Raw genomic sequence first — 13948 nt, 5'->3', positions numbered from 1 at the left:
GTAATGGAAAAAAGTTGGTTTATCTGAAACTTCATAATGAAAGATTTCTAATGAACGGAATATACTGGTCTTTAAAGAAAAACTCGAGAAATCACACCCAGCATTTTGTTTCATTTTTTTAAAGGAAAGAGGGATTACTGCCATTACTGGTGGCCCGGAGGCCTTTCTAGTTTGACCAGGACAGGTGCGCAAGCAAAGGCTCAGTCGGGAGGGAAGGGATTTGGTATCGGCTGTCCGAACGTCTCCGGAGAAGACCTAACAACTCAAAGGCAGCTGCTTGGCAAATGAATCTACTACCGGATCGGAATCGCGACCCGCTGTGTGGGTTAGGCTGCATGTTGAACTCTTTGCCGAGTTCGACGAATACGGCTACTGGGGTTTCTAGTCTGTTCCTAGTGTTAGAGCTGAAAGCTTCTAGCTGAGAATAATTAATCTTAAGGATCCGTAAGGGCATGTGTTTCATTGTCCATAATCGTGAACTTTCAATAGTGCGAAACAGTTAATAGCCCACTAATTTAAACATACAAACCTACAGAAACAGCAAATTAAGAAACTAAAACAATTCATCTTTCTGGCTAAAATAATTCCCAATAAGTAGCAAAGTTGCTTTATTAAAATATATATTACAATTGTCTTAATTGTACATATTTTATTAATTATATATTTTTAAAATGTGTGAACTTTTTTCTTTCCAGCAATTTTCAGGCAATTATTAAGGCTGATAACATTAAATGCCAAACGTCAGGTAAAACCTTCAATTGCCTTCAATTCAATTCAATCCAATTGAATCTTAATAGGTATTTCTTCAGCCTATGACACTCGTTTATGTTTTGTCGTGTGTTAATGTGCATTATTGCTGGTCATTTTGTACGAAGAACTGTTAAAATTTCAAGACATTAACAAATTTGAAGAATTCTCGCAATTTCAACAAGAAACGTTGTATCTGAATCCGGTAAGAAACTTATATAAAAAAAAAATATGTCAAAGTTTCTATTGAGCCAGCGAGTCGGCTTACTTACAATGTTTGTATAAAAAATTCTTAATAAAAAAACCCGTCGTAACTGAACTTTGGCTGTATTTATATTACTATAAATTACTTATTCGCAATCGAATATTTTGTGTGAAACAAGTTAATTGTAACTGTAATTACGTACTGCGGTTACGAATTCTAGAATCAAACGAAAGACAAATAATTTTAATTATTCATAATTAATAACATAAACGGCTCTGTCGTATTGTGAATCTAATTTTACATTTGTTTTTGACGATCGACCTCCGCTTAATCGTAATCTTAATACACAGCAGGTAAATCTTTATTTTGCTGCTTAAGATTGTATGTGCATAATAAATAAATAAATAAACATTTACTAACAATCACGCCACGTTAACTGGTCCCGTGATAAGTTCGTAAAGAACTTGTGTTACAGGTACCAGATAACGGATATAAATGTAAGATTTTTCTTATACACATACATATATTTAATATACATCCATAACCCTGGAAAAGACATTTATATTTATCATACAAATATCTTCCCTTGGCGGGATTCGAACCCGCGACCCCCTTGTGTAGTGACCATGTCACTTACCACTACACCAGACGGCCGTTAAATGTTACTATGTGATAGAAATATGATAGAATTTTAAATATCACATTGCTGGATGTGCATTGCCTGACATAAATACTGATTCTCTTTCAATTACTAAATTAGTAATACTCATTTGTAGTCATTTTGTAGTCATACAGCCTTGGTAAAGTACATACGAAGTTACAACACAACAAATTGCAACACAATTAATCTTAAAAAAGATACCTCCTTAAGACCTCTATCTGTATATAAATACTTCTACACATCTTTAAATTAGGAAGTTTTAATTGAGAAACTTAATGAAAATTCAGAAATAATCTGTTTCAATACTTAAATTAGGGTATGTGTAGTGGTGAAACAAAGTCACATGTGATGATATCACAACAAATACCTATACTTACAATATGTTGTAGGGGCCATAGAAAACTGGAGAGTTTTTTGTTTGTTTGATAGATGATAGATAACTCTTATGTTCTTAGTTTTATGGTTATCAGTAAATTGAGTATAGTAATCCCTATTTATAGCCCACTCATTTTGAATTAAACTGATGTTTATCTTATTTTATTGGTAATACAGATAATGAGTGCAGTTAACAATCTGACTGACTGTGCTAAATATAACTGATTAATTGACTTATGGTGTAATACCATTTCCTCGCATTAAAAGTCTCACTTAATATTTAGTGACATTTATTACATTAGACGTTTATTCATTTACCGAATAAAATATACATACTGTAGCTTTTGCTGATGCCTATATTGTAAGGTTCTATATCACAAATTCCTCAAGTTTATTTTTTTATTGTTTATTTTTTGGAGTTTACTCCTTAAGAATCGATTTACATATATAGGCCCGGGGTATGAAAATTATGGGGACCAAAATCGTACTAGAGAGTATAGCATGTCACACGAAATGCGTTATGCGCCTGATTGGCTCCTGATTGCGTGATGCGTGCGCGCGCCAATCAGGAGCCAACGCGCGGCCGCGTTATCGCAGGTGACGCCGGGCTGCTGCGCCGGCAGTCCGCCACAAAGCCTCGTACTGATCGCGCGTTTCTCTCATTATTGTATTTTCATATATTTGTTAGTCGTTTGTTTTGTGTCTCGTTAATTTGTTAATAATCTGTAGTGTATCGTGTTGTCGTAATATAGAACTATTTCTCGTATTGTTTCGTTTAATTTACCGACATCGTTTTGCTTGTGGCCGGACGCCGTTCGGGTTCGATTCCTGAACGTATCAACTGTTAGTGGGTTGATACCCGAATATAACCCGCTACAAATCATTTATTAATAAAGCTTATTAAATATAAACAATTCCTTCTATCAGTGAATGGACAACTTATATATTAATTGTAAAAGTGAATTATATAGACTTACTTAATTACCGCATCCACGTGTTCCGCAACTCCCGGATCATTCTCACTAGAATACGTAACTTCCATATTTTACTGTATTCAACTGACACAAATTTATATTTATATCCAGTAAACTCTAGTCGTGCGTCGGAGCGGACACACACACTTTTTTAAATTTATTTTTGGAGTTTATTGGAGTTTACTCCTTAAGAATCGATTTACATATATAGGCCCGGGGTATGAAAATTATGGGGACCAAAATCGTACTAGAGAGTATAGCATGTCACACGAAATGCGTTATGCGCCTGATTTTTTTCTATTGGTTTTTGCCAGTTAAAGAAATATTAAAGCTAATATGACACTGATGTCCCATTTATGACTTTGGTTACGTTCCAAATTTATAAATTAACAAAATGAGACTGTAGATTGTATTTAAATCTGAATGAATAAGACCCTAGTCATCCTTCTTTTTCTCCACCTTATTCCACTAGGCTAATTTTTCTCTTCCATTCTCCTCTATCAGGCGTCATCTCAACACTCACTCCTCTCTTTCTCATATCGTCATTCACACACTCCATCCATGTCTTCTTCGGTCGCCCTTTTCCCCCTCTACCTTGTACTACCATTTCCATACATCTTCTAGTCACATGCATCTTCTGTCTACGCATCACGCGTCCATACCCCGCTAACCGTCCATGACCTAGACCTAGACTTAAGACCTTAGTCATCTGTGATCACAAAAAATAAATTATTGGAAGTGATATAGAAGTTAAATAATAGCATAAATCCATAAATATGAGATTAAACTAAACTACAAAAGTAGTTTTAATTATTCTTCACGTTTATTCTTGAAGAATTTTATTGCTGGTATCATAAGCGGGCAGAGTTTTAATTTTGTTTTTAGAAACTGTATTTTTGATGTGAAACATCTATAGCCGCACGTAAAACCGATTTATGGCGTGGCGACGCATGCCGTGGCGACGCGTCGCCATGCGCAATCGACTGTGCGATTCTCTCCCACTCGATCCGGCGTTAAGCCATCTCTCTCGCTACACTGAGCTCGGTTACCTATAGTGTATACTCCGTAGTGTATACAGTGGTGTTTACTACAGTACACATAACCTGTGTTTTACTTGAAAACAAATTATTTTTTCGTAATACTATTTTATTTTATCATTATGACATATTTAGTTCCTATCACAATCTGTTCTTTTCTGCATATTACTTTTACAAAAGAATGTCGATGTTTCACATATGCCAGGCGTCCCGTGACGGCTCACATTTTTTTTGATTAAATCATTTATCTGTCACGTAATCTAGTCTAGCTTGACCTTACATTCTATTTCTTAACTTATCAGTGTTTTTATCAGAAATCAGTTCTCAGTGTTCTCATTGTTAGTAACAGGATGTCGTACGTCGTATGGTATTATTATACTTATATCTGTACCTTATCTTAGATTTTTTTACGGCTTGCACAAACAATTGCCTGACACTTCAACCTCTGTATTTTTTTTTGTATTACATTATTCCTCAAACCACTCTTTGCCTCATAACAATGAAATGAAATGCGTTTATTTCAGGCAACTTAAACCCATAAAATTTGACATACAATTGCATAAAATTTAAATCAAAATACATTAAAATTATAATTACAATTTATCAGAATTATTAAAAATAAAAATAAACAAAAATGAAATCAAATCAAATGAAACGGAATCACAATTATTAAAATAGTCAACTACTAATATAAAATTAAAATTAAATAAAGGAACTAATACAATCAATAATGAAACAATGTTAAATGAGTGATCACCACTATACCAGTCACTGTGTTAAATTAACGAGAGGTAGATGCTTATTACAAGTGAGTCGACTATTATCGAAGCCGGCAATGTGACTTTTGGACAATTATTGGTAAATCAGAAAAACGAATTATTGACCAAAGTCTTGACAAAAATCTTTATTGACAAAAATCAAAGAGTTTTGTGACTGCCAATGGAATACAAATATTCCATTGGCAGTCACAAAACTCTTCTGAACGACATCTTAGATAAATAACAGGTTAAGTATTAACCTTTATTTAATGCAGGTTTTGAACCGTATTCTTTGAAGGAGACGATTATATTCAAATCGATCTGTATCGCAATATCAATAACATTTTTTTGTCCTAATGCACAGATTGCCACCTTTGATAATAGACGACTCAAGTGTCCTAATAATATATCCTGTACTATCCACCGGTAATAAAATCTCCATCCACTATGTACCATTCCAATCAATAACTTTACCAGCTTAAGATTTGTACCTTTAACTAGATATTGTTATAACGGCCGTCTGGTGTAGTGGTAAGTGACATGGTCACTACACAAGGGGGTCGCGGGTTCGAATCCCGCCAAGGGAAGATATTTGTATGATAAATATAAAAAAAATGTCTTTTCCAGGGCTATGGATGTATATTAAATATAAGTATGTGTATAATAAAAATCTTACATTTATTTCCGTTATCTGGTACCTGTAACAGAAGTTCTTTACGAACTTAGCACGGGACCAGTTAACGTGGCGTGATTGTTAGTAAATATTTATTATTTATTTTATTATTTATTGTTACTTTACTAGATATTGTTGCAGTCACAATTTCTGATTTTACGTGTAGGACAACCAATATAGAACACGATTGCCATTTTCGCCAATGGTCTCTACTGATGATTAGGTTTTTTATGATTCAATAAAAAAATATCAGCGAACATGGGTAATTAAAATTTTACATTTTCTTTTAAGATGATCAAGAAGTATGGCAACAATTTAGTGGCGCACACACGGAACGCATCCACACACAACCGTCCAGGACTACTATGTGTACATAGACAGAGATCCCATCGACTATGGTGTTAGGTGAGTCTTTTATTGTAACTTGTTCTGTCGTCATCTGTCAGCCTTTCTGTTGTTCCTTCATAACAGTCAATGTATATTGAATTATATTTTAGGACTAGCGACCCGCCCTCGCTTCGCTTCGGAAACATTAAATTTTATTATTGATAGCTGAGTCCCGCAATGTTACCCGCGGCTATTGTCGTACCGCGATTGACGCCGAGGGGCGAAGCTAGTCTTAAAAAAGTAGCCTAAGTTACTCCTTATATCATCAGCTACCTATCAGTGAAAGTCTCGTCAAAATCGGTCCAGCCGTTCCAGAGTTTGGCCGGAACAAACAGACAGACAGACAAAAATTGTAAAAAAATGTTATTTTGGTCTATGTACCGTACATATATTCATATGCATGTAGTAAAAAGCGGTTATTTCAAAATTACAAACAGACACTCCAATTTTATTTATATGTATAGATACATTAAACTACCATGCTTGATGATACCAAGGCTTGATGAAAAAAAAATGTTTTAACATACTCTAATGATTTCACTTGCTTAGATTCGCGAACGAACTGACGTTCCATCTGGTGCTAAGTCGTCACCGGAGTCCATGGACATAAGCAATATACATGCCACCACCTACCTTGAGACACAAATTCTAAGTCTGAGTTGTATAGTCAACGGCAGCCCCACCTCTCAGGCTGGAACGCATTACTGCTTCGCGGCAAAAATGGTCGGGATTGTGGTACCTACCCGTGCAGACTTACAAGACGCTCTACCGCCTGTAACAAGAATTACCTATACTCTGTTCCTGATATTCCAATGCTGTTGGTAGGCGAATATCTGACTGTGGGTAGGCTGAGGTAGGTTGAGGAGTTTCCTAAAAAGTCGGACATACATAATAGAAATACTAGGAACAAACACAAGCTTGTTGTGCCGATGAGTAGGTTACATAAGATACGAAACTCATTCGGGTGTTTGTCTGTGCGCCTGTACAACAAAATCCCACAAGATGTTCAGAACCTACATATACATAGGTTTAAGAAAACTATTAAAGAACATCTGTGCAATAAAGCTTACTATAAAGTCAATGATTATCTAGAAGATTGCACAAAGTGGGAATGAGTTGCTCGCTCCAGGCATTTCAATATCGTAGTAATTGTTACGTTATAATACTCATTGTAAAAAAATCATATTTAAAAAAATAATAATCTAATATTAAAAAATAAATAAATAATAATTTCATACTTAAAAAAAAAAAAAAAAAGACGTGCCCGCTGAGTTTCTTGCCAATTCTTCTCAGGACTGAGGCTAGTTCTTGTGAATTGGCGGTAGTTCTTTTGACGTTCAACAAGTATGTACTTTCATTTATGTTGAATAAAAATTTTTTGATTTGATTTGATTTGCTGTTAGCAGATTTATCTATCTACCCTCTTTCTTCTATGTTTTTGGATGTTATCACTGGTTTACGATGACCAGCTCCGACAGTATACACTATCGAGTTATTTTTTTTTGTAATTAAACCGTAATCCGCTTACCTGATTGGGTCAAACTATCATCCTGGGACGTATCTAACTAACTGCGGTTACTAAGCAACTAGGATTGGCTTAATTTGAATGATTGTTCTTCAATACTTGTTTTGAAAAAAATCCGCCATTTGTAATATAACAATAATTAATTACGTTTATTATAATTATTAAAATTATGTACAGCTGATATTGAGTACGTGCTTCATAAGTAGCGCCATCTAGTTGAAATTGTCTGATACTTCGTAAGTAAACTACAATCACTTGCAAATCTGCTAATATTCGTTTTTATACGAAGTAATGTAACTTGATGTATAATCTTGATCAGATACATTTGATAATTGAAGATCTCGTTTAGCCTTATCATGTTTGATATCAATTGAGTTACAAAGGCCTGCATTAGACCAACGCCGTCAACGTAGTTACATTAATATATACTAGATGGCGCTAGCAGTGGCAATACGACCAAAAAGTTCCTATGCGACTTCACAGAGATGTTTTTAATTTGCATATAATTGTAGTATGCTAAAACAGATAGTTATATATTAATACTTGAAGCAAAAACTTTGTATCCGTATTTACGTAATTTGCGCGGACGGTGGAGTATAAAATTTCTCTCACTTATAAGAGAATATAGAGGAGTGCAGAATGCTATTATTTTAAATTATGCATTAAAAATACACTAATTAAAAAACAAAAAAACATTACACACCCTACTATCTATTTTACACAACACATATATAAATACTCTTTGTTTATTGTCAATTGTCAAACTTTTGTTATTGTTTAAAGTTTAAAGTCTGTGGTCAAATTGAGAGTAGACTATATTTAATTTTCATCCCATATCATTTCATCTCATTTCGTTTCACTCCATATTATGATTTTTCATAAAAATAAGAATATAAATTAAAATAAGACTTGACCTAAAGGTCTTAGTTACCAGGTCATAAAATCCATTTTAAAAAAAGAATAGATTAATATTGTTTGTCTTTAATATTATTTCAATATTTGTCTATAATGTAGTCTTGGCGAAATCTGTGATAATAGATAAATATACATAAAATTACAATTAACTAGAGGTCCCGCAGTAGTCGAAATTCGACTATAATCAATTGGAATTGTAAGTTTGTACACTATTATGATTGTATTTTATACTTCTATAATCACAAATTTCACTAAGACTACATTATAAAAAATCTTAACAAAGACAAACAATATTTAATCTATTCTCAATTTGACAACAGACGTCAAGAACAAAAGTTTAACAATAAATAGTATGCATGCGTGTGTGCGTCAAATACATGGTATGTAGTGTGTGTAATGTTTTCTTTATTGATTTAATGTATCTTTTATGCATTATTTAAAAAAAATATTAGCATTGTGCACTTCTTCTCTAAATTCTCTATAAGTGTGGAAAATTTCAAACTCCTCCGTCCGCGCAATTTTCGTAAAAAGGGATACAAAATATATGCTTCACTTATTAATATATAGATTATAGTCGTATTTCGAGTGGTCGCTCAGTGACCACTAAGTAATTAAAAAGTTATTAGAAGACAAACGCTTCAAGTTCCGCTTGCAAATACATTTTTTGTTTGTTTCTAAAGAAATACGTACCTAATATTTGTTCACGAACGATTTCCAAGGTGAAGGAATAAGTACACACGTGTGAAATTAAAAAAAAACATTAACTCGCTATATTTATTACTAGCGGCCGGCTCCGGCTCCGCTCGGGTCTTTAACAAAAATTTTTGAGGATGTTTGACGTTGTTTTATTTTTTTAAAAATAAAAGAACACTTATTGCGGCATAACTATAATAGGTAGACATATGCTGTCGCGACACGTTTTGTAAATAATAATGTGTTCTACAAAGTCGTAGTACATTGTTATATTCTATCATCAATAGCTTTCGCAGGGCACGCGTCGTAAAGAATATTTTAGGTAATTTTTTTACACCTTGAGTTACATTATTGGAATTTTAGTAAGGATCCCTAATTTTTTTCAAAAAAGATTATAGCCTATGTCACTCAGGAATAATGTAGCTTCCAAACAGTGAAAGAATTTTTCAAATCGGTTCAATAGTTTCGGAGCCTATTCAATACAAACAAACAAACAAATCTTTCCTCTTTATAATATTAGTATAGATGTGTCTACTCTTGGTAGTTTGGACAGTGGTCCCTAAAATTGACGTCGAATTACGACCACTGGCCTGAAATTCATAGCGGCTTAGAGGAGTGGGGAGGGCTCTGAGGAATTCTTTGAGATGATGATACCATCATCTCGTTTTTACAATCGCTTTTCTTTTTTTTTCCTACCTAAGCTGATAGCCTTGAGAGGCTAGTTCAGCGTAACGTAAATTTCTGAGGAATGCCCCAGCGGGTGATCCCGTGAAGTTGGAAGCGACCAAAGATCGCCCAGCTAACTGGGCTGGACTTTGACTAGCACCTAATATTTTCTTATTAACATAACCATTGTTCAGGTAAATATCAGATTTCGATTGATACTCGGGTTCGCGTGCGCACATTATACGTCAACGCGTGACGTTTGTAAGATTCGAGAACGTTGTTGACGCTTTTAGGGTTCAATAGCACAGAAAATCGAGCTTAACGGCCGTCTGGTGTAGTGGTAAGTGACATGGCCACTACACAAGGGGGTCGCGGGTTCGAATCCCGCCAAGGGAAGATATTTGTGTGACAAATATAAAATGTCTTTTCCAGGGTTATGGATGTATATTATATATATGTATGTGTATAATAAAAATCTTACATTTATTTCCGTTATCTGGTACCTGTAACGCAAGTTCTTTACGAACTTATCACGGGACCATTTAACGTGGCGTGATTGTTAGTAAATATTTATTATTTATTTATTTATTTATCACAAGCGACGCGACAGACGGACGTGTAACAAAGTAATATTGAACGTAGCACGTATAGGGTGTGGTGGGACATGGTGGGATACGCGAAGCAAAACGCCAAACACGCAAAGGTATCGAAGCCATCTTATGTACTCACCCATAGCACTTGGTGTCATGTCTTTTGATGTAGCCCTATTTAAAAGGAAATTAGGTCTGGCGAGTCATGTCAGTGTGCTTAGTGCGAGTTTTTTAACGTTCTCGATAGCGTAAAAGTTAACTCAAAACTTATGGGGATACCATGCACCCACGCTTTTTTACAATAAAATATTTTTATTTTAAACTTTTTAATTCAAATTTATCATAATTTGTTTTCTATTTTTTAGTTGGATTTTCTATAAAAGCGTATTTTGTTATTTTTTTTTTAACTATTATTTCTTGGAATGTTTCTGTTTTATGTTCTAGCATTGTCTACTAGATGTCGCTACAGCGTTATTAGTCTCTGTAATCGATCAGAGGTGGCTCCCTCTGCAACCGCTGTAACAATAGCGTAGATTGGTGATACTGTAGGCTCGTTGCTAACAATTCCCCGTCCAAGTGTATCTATCCTAGGCGAAACGCCAAACGATTATGCCGGATTGCACTTCCTCGTCTCATTGCCAGCAAAATATTGCTTCTGAGGTTTCGTGTTACGAGCTATTTTGTTTCTACGGTGTACATTGTTGGGCCGTATTACTCGCGCGATTGGGCATCGTAATAATAATAATAATTGGGAACAACTTACACATGGTCATCGGTCCCCAATTTGGGATTCCATGTATTATAGGCACCAGATTTTTTTTTGTCTTTTCCATGCCTATGCTGATAGCCTTGAGAGGCTATATCAGCTTCACCCTAACGTGTAGGTGAGCTCACGGGGCTCAAACCGGAGTGTTGCTAACACTGGCCCTAGCAAGAGCAGTGCAAAATCTACCACCGGATCGGAAACGCCACCTACTGAGAAGATCAGGCGAGAAACTCAGTGGGCTGTGTCTGTGGGTAAATTCGCTCGTCGAGCCCTTCGTCGCAAGGACGGTGACCGGTGCCTGTGGTACCTAAAAGCACCGTTAATGGATCGGGAGGATCCGTAATGACGTGTTTTGGGCGATGTCGACTGTTTACTATTCGGTCTACAAGATCGGGTATGAGGCACTAGAGATTGACAAACATACTTATATTCGCGCTTTGTTTTTAGTGTCTTATCTTTTAGGTTGCGAGGACTTAATTTCGACTGGGCGTTGAGTTCGCGACGCTGATGACCACTGGTACGGTGATCTGTAGTATTTAAGTTAGTTGGATAAGAAAACCAACTATCCACCGCGACTACGCTTTTCGAATTATGTCTCCGTGGGAATTGGATGTGTGAAAGAGCTCGTTAGCGCTTCAGGAACTGCGAATACCACATACCCACTGCAGTGTTTTTGTTGCCTTGCCCTTAGCGGGTAGGTTATTAGGGGCCATTCCGCTAGTTTGCTAACACTGGCCCTAGCAAAGGCAGTGCTTCGCAGAATCTACCACCAAGTTGAAATCAGAACCCACTGAGAAGATTCGGCGAGAAACTCAGTGGTTTGTGTCTATGGGCCATCGCAAATGACCCCATCTTAAGATTTTGGCCCGTACGTTACAATCTGCACAGGGTTAACCAAACGCTGGGCCAGTCTGAAAATTACCTGAAGATTTCCATCGGATTCGATCCGGCCGTTTCGGAGTTCATAAGGAACATATTTACAGTTAGGAATATTTTTTTAATTAATGCAATCAAAGTAAATAGGGCTGATATGATTTGACCACACTATGGTCATGGAACGGTTCTAGATTATTTTATTTAAATGACATAGCACCATAAACACGGACATAAACCTAATAACAGACTTTCTGAAGTGTTATTGAAATACTGTTTTATTTGCGGTCAATTCTCATTACCGAGCTCACAGCCCACCTGGTGATAGGTGGTTACTGGAGTCCATAGACATCCACAACGTAAATGCGCCACCCACCTTGAGATATAAGTTCTAAGGTCTCAAGTGTAGTTACCGTTGTGGCGGTAGCTATAATAAAACACAAGATATTTGACAGATGCATGAATATCACTAACGATTTTTTCAATATAAGTTTGCATAATATAGGAAGGTCATTGGACTTAAAACGCCACGCTCGCCATTGCGGATTGGAGAGTTCACTTGTTTCAAGAGTATTTAAATCTTTGTGGCCTGTGGTAGGTACTGTTGGCAAGGTCCAACATTATAATAATTGTTTATTATTCTTTTAAAATGAATAAAACTAAAGCCAAAAAAAAATGAACCAAAAAAAATACACGACTTTAAGATTGATTGATTTAATTGAATTTTATTTATTACCTTTCTTTTTTTTTAATCTTGGTGTAGAAATTGAATTTGATGTTTATAAAATTGTATTTGATTTAAAAAAACCGATATATAGATTAAAATATACGAACAAATTGTTATGGATGTGTCAATTAGATACGTACAGTTGTAACGACACTGACGCCACGAGGGTAGTGAAAGCGAATTGACGTAACAGATGCATGAATTAAACAATGCACGTATTGGTTCTTGACCTGATGTGACAATTGGCCGACGTGTTTGTTGTTGTTTTGCGTCTGTTGTTGCAACAGCAGAATTCTTGTTGTGCGACTGATTATACATAACGATAGTATTTACTTACGGGTGATGGACGGAAGATGCTATGCTATCTATGCTATCCGGTCATCGTTCTCGTCGAACCCGTCGCTTGCGACGAAGGGCTCGGCGAGTGAATTAACCCACTGACACAGCCCACTGAGTTGGTCGCCGGATCTTCTCAGTAGGTCGCGTTTCCGCTCAGATGCACTGCTCTTGCTAGGGTTAGTGTTAGCAACGTCATCAGGTTTGAGCCCCGTGAGCTCACCTACACGCTAGGGTAACGCTGATATAGCCTCTCAAGGCTATCAGCATAGGTGGGGAAAAAAGGGTAGAAGATGCTATGCGATGCTACAACCTATTTGTGTGCATCATTCGGCCTTTGTAGAATTCTTGTTAATGTCTCCTTTTCCTTCTTTCTCCAATCCCTATATCGGGCACTGGCGTCAAACAAACCGGCTGGATCGGTTTGAATGGTATTAATGTCAGTCTAGTCTATTGCCCTTGTAGGCAGAGAAGCATATGGCCCACCTGATGGTGAGTGGTTACGGTCGCTCATGGGCTTCAGCAATGTTAGGGGCAGAGTCGAACTGTTGCTTAAGATTATTAGATGTCAGTCTAGCCAGAAACTCGACGGAAGCGTCAAATTTTTTATTGCCCATTTTTTTATTTTTTTTATTGCTTAGATGGGTGGACGAGCTCACAGCCCACCTGGTGTTAAGTGGTTACTGGAGCCCATAAACATCTGCCCTTGTAGGCAGACAAACATACGGCTCACCTGATGGTGAGTGGTTACGGTCGCCCATGGGCTTCAGCAATGTTAGGGGCAGAGCCGAGCCGTTGCCAACCGTTAAATGCTGTTTAATTGATTGATGCAATCTGAACTCCTCCGGGAAGTTAATTGAGTATTCGATACGTCGATATCGCCGCTGAACCAAGCTAGTGACATTAGGGTGTTAAGATATTTTATTATCTATACAAATAAATAAAATTGAATTGTCTGTTTGTAATAATAAAATAACCACTTTTTACTAAATGCGTACACAGTACATATACCAAAAAATGAATTTTTTTAATTTTCATCT

At 36.3% G+C, this 13948-nt stretch overlaps 1 protein-coding gene across 1 annotated transcript in view; it reads left to right on the top strand.

Moving 5' to 3' along the window:
- The first annotated feature begins 755 nt into the window (after positions 1–755).
- LOC101746479 (pantothenate kinase 3) overlaps positions 756–13948 on the top strand; it is a 63543-nt gene continuing 50350 nt past the window's right edge. Inside the window, exons 1-2 of the mRNA XM_038019722.2 lie at positions 756–952; positions 5722–5835. The gene's annotated coding sequence lies outside the window, so the exon portion shown is untranslated. The remainder of the gene's footprint in view (positions 953–5721; positions 5836–13948) is intronic.

This window comes from Bombyx mori, chromosome 24 (genome assembly GCF_030269925.1).
Source record: "Bombyx mori chromosome 24, ASM3026992v2".
Classification (NCBI taxonomy): Eukaryota; Metazoa; Arthropoda; class Insecta; order Lepidoptera; family Bombycidae; genus Bombyx; species Bombyx mori.
The sequence above is the reverse complement of the archived record's forward strand: the minus strand, read 5'-3'. Positions and strand labels throughout refer to the sequence as shown.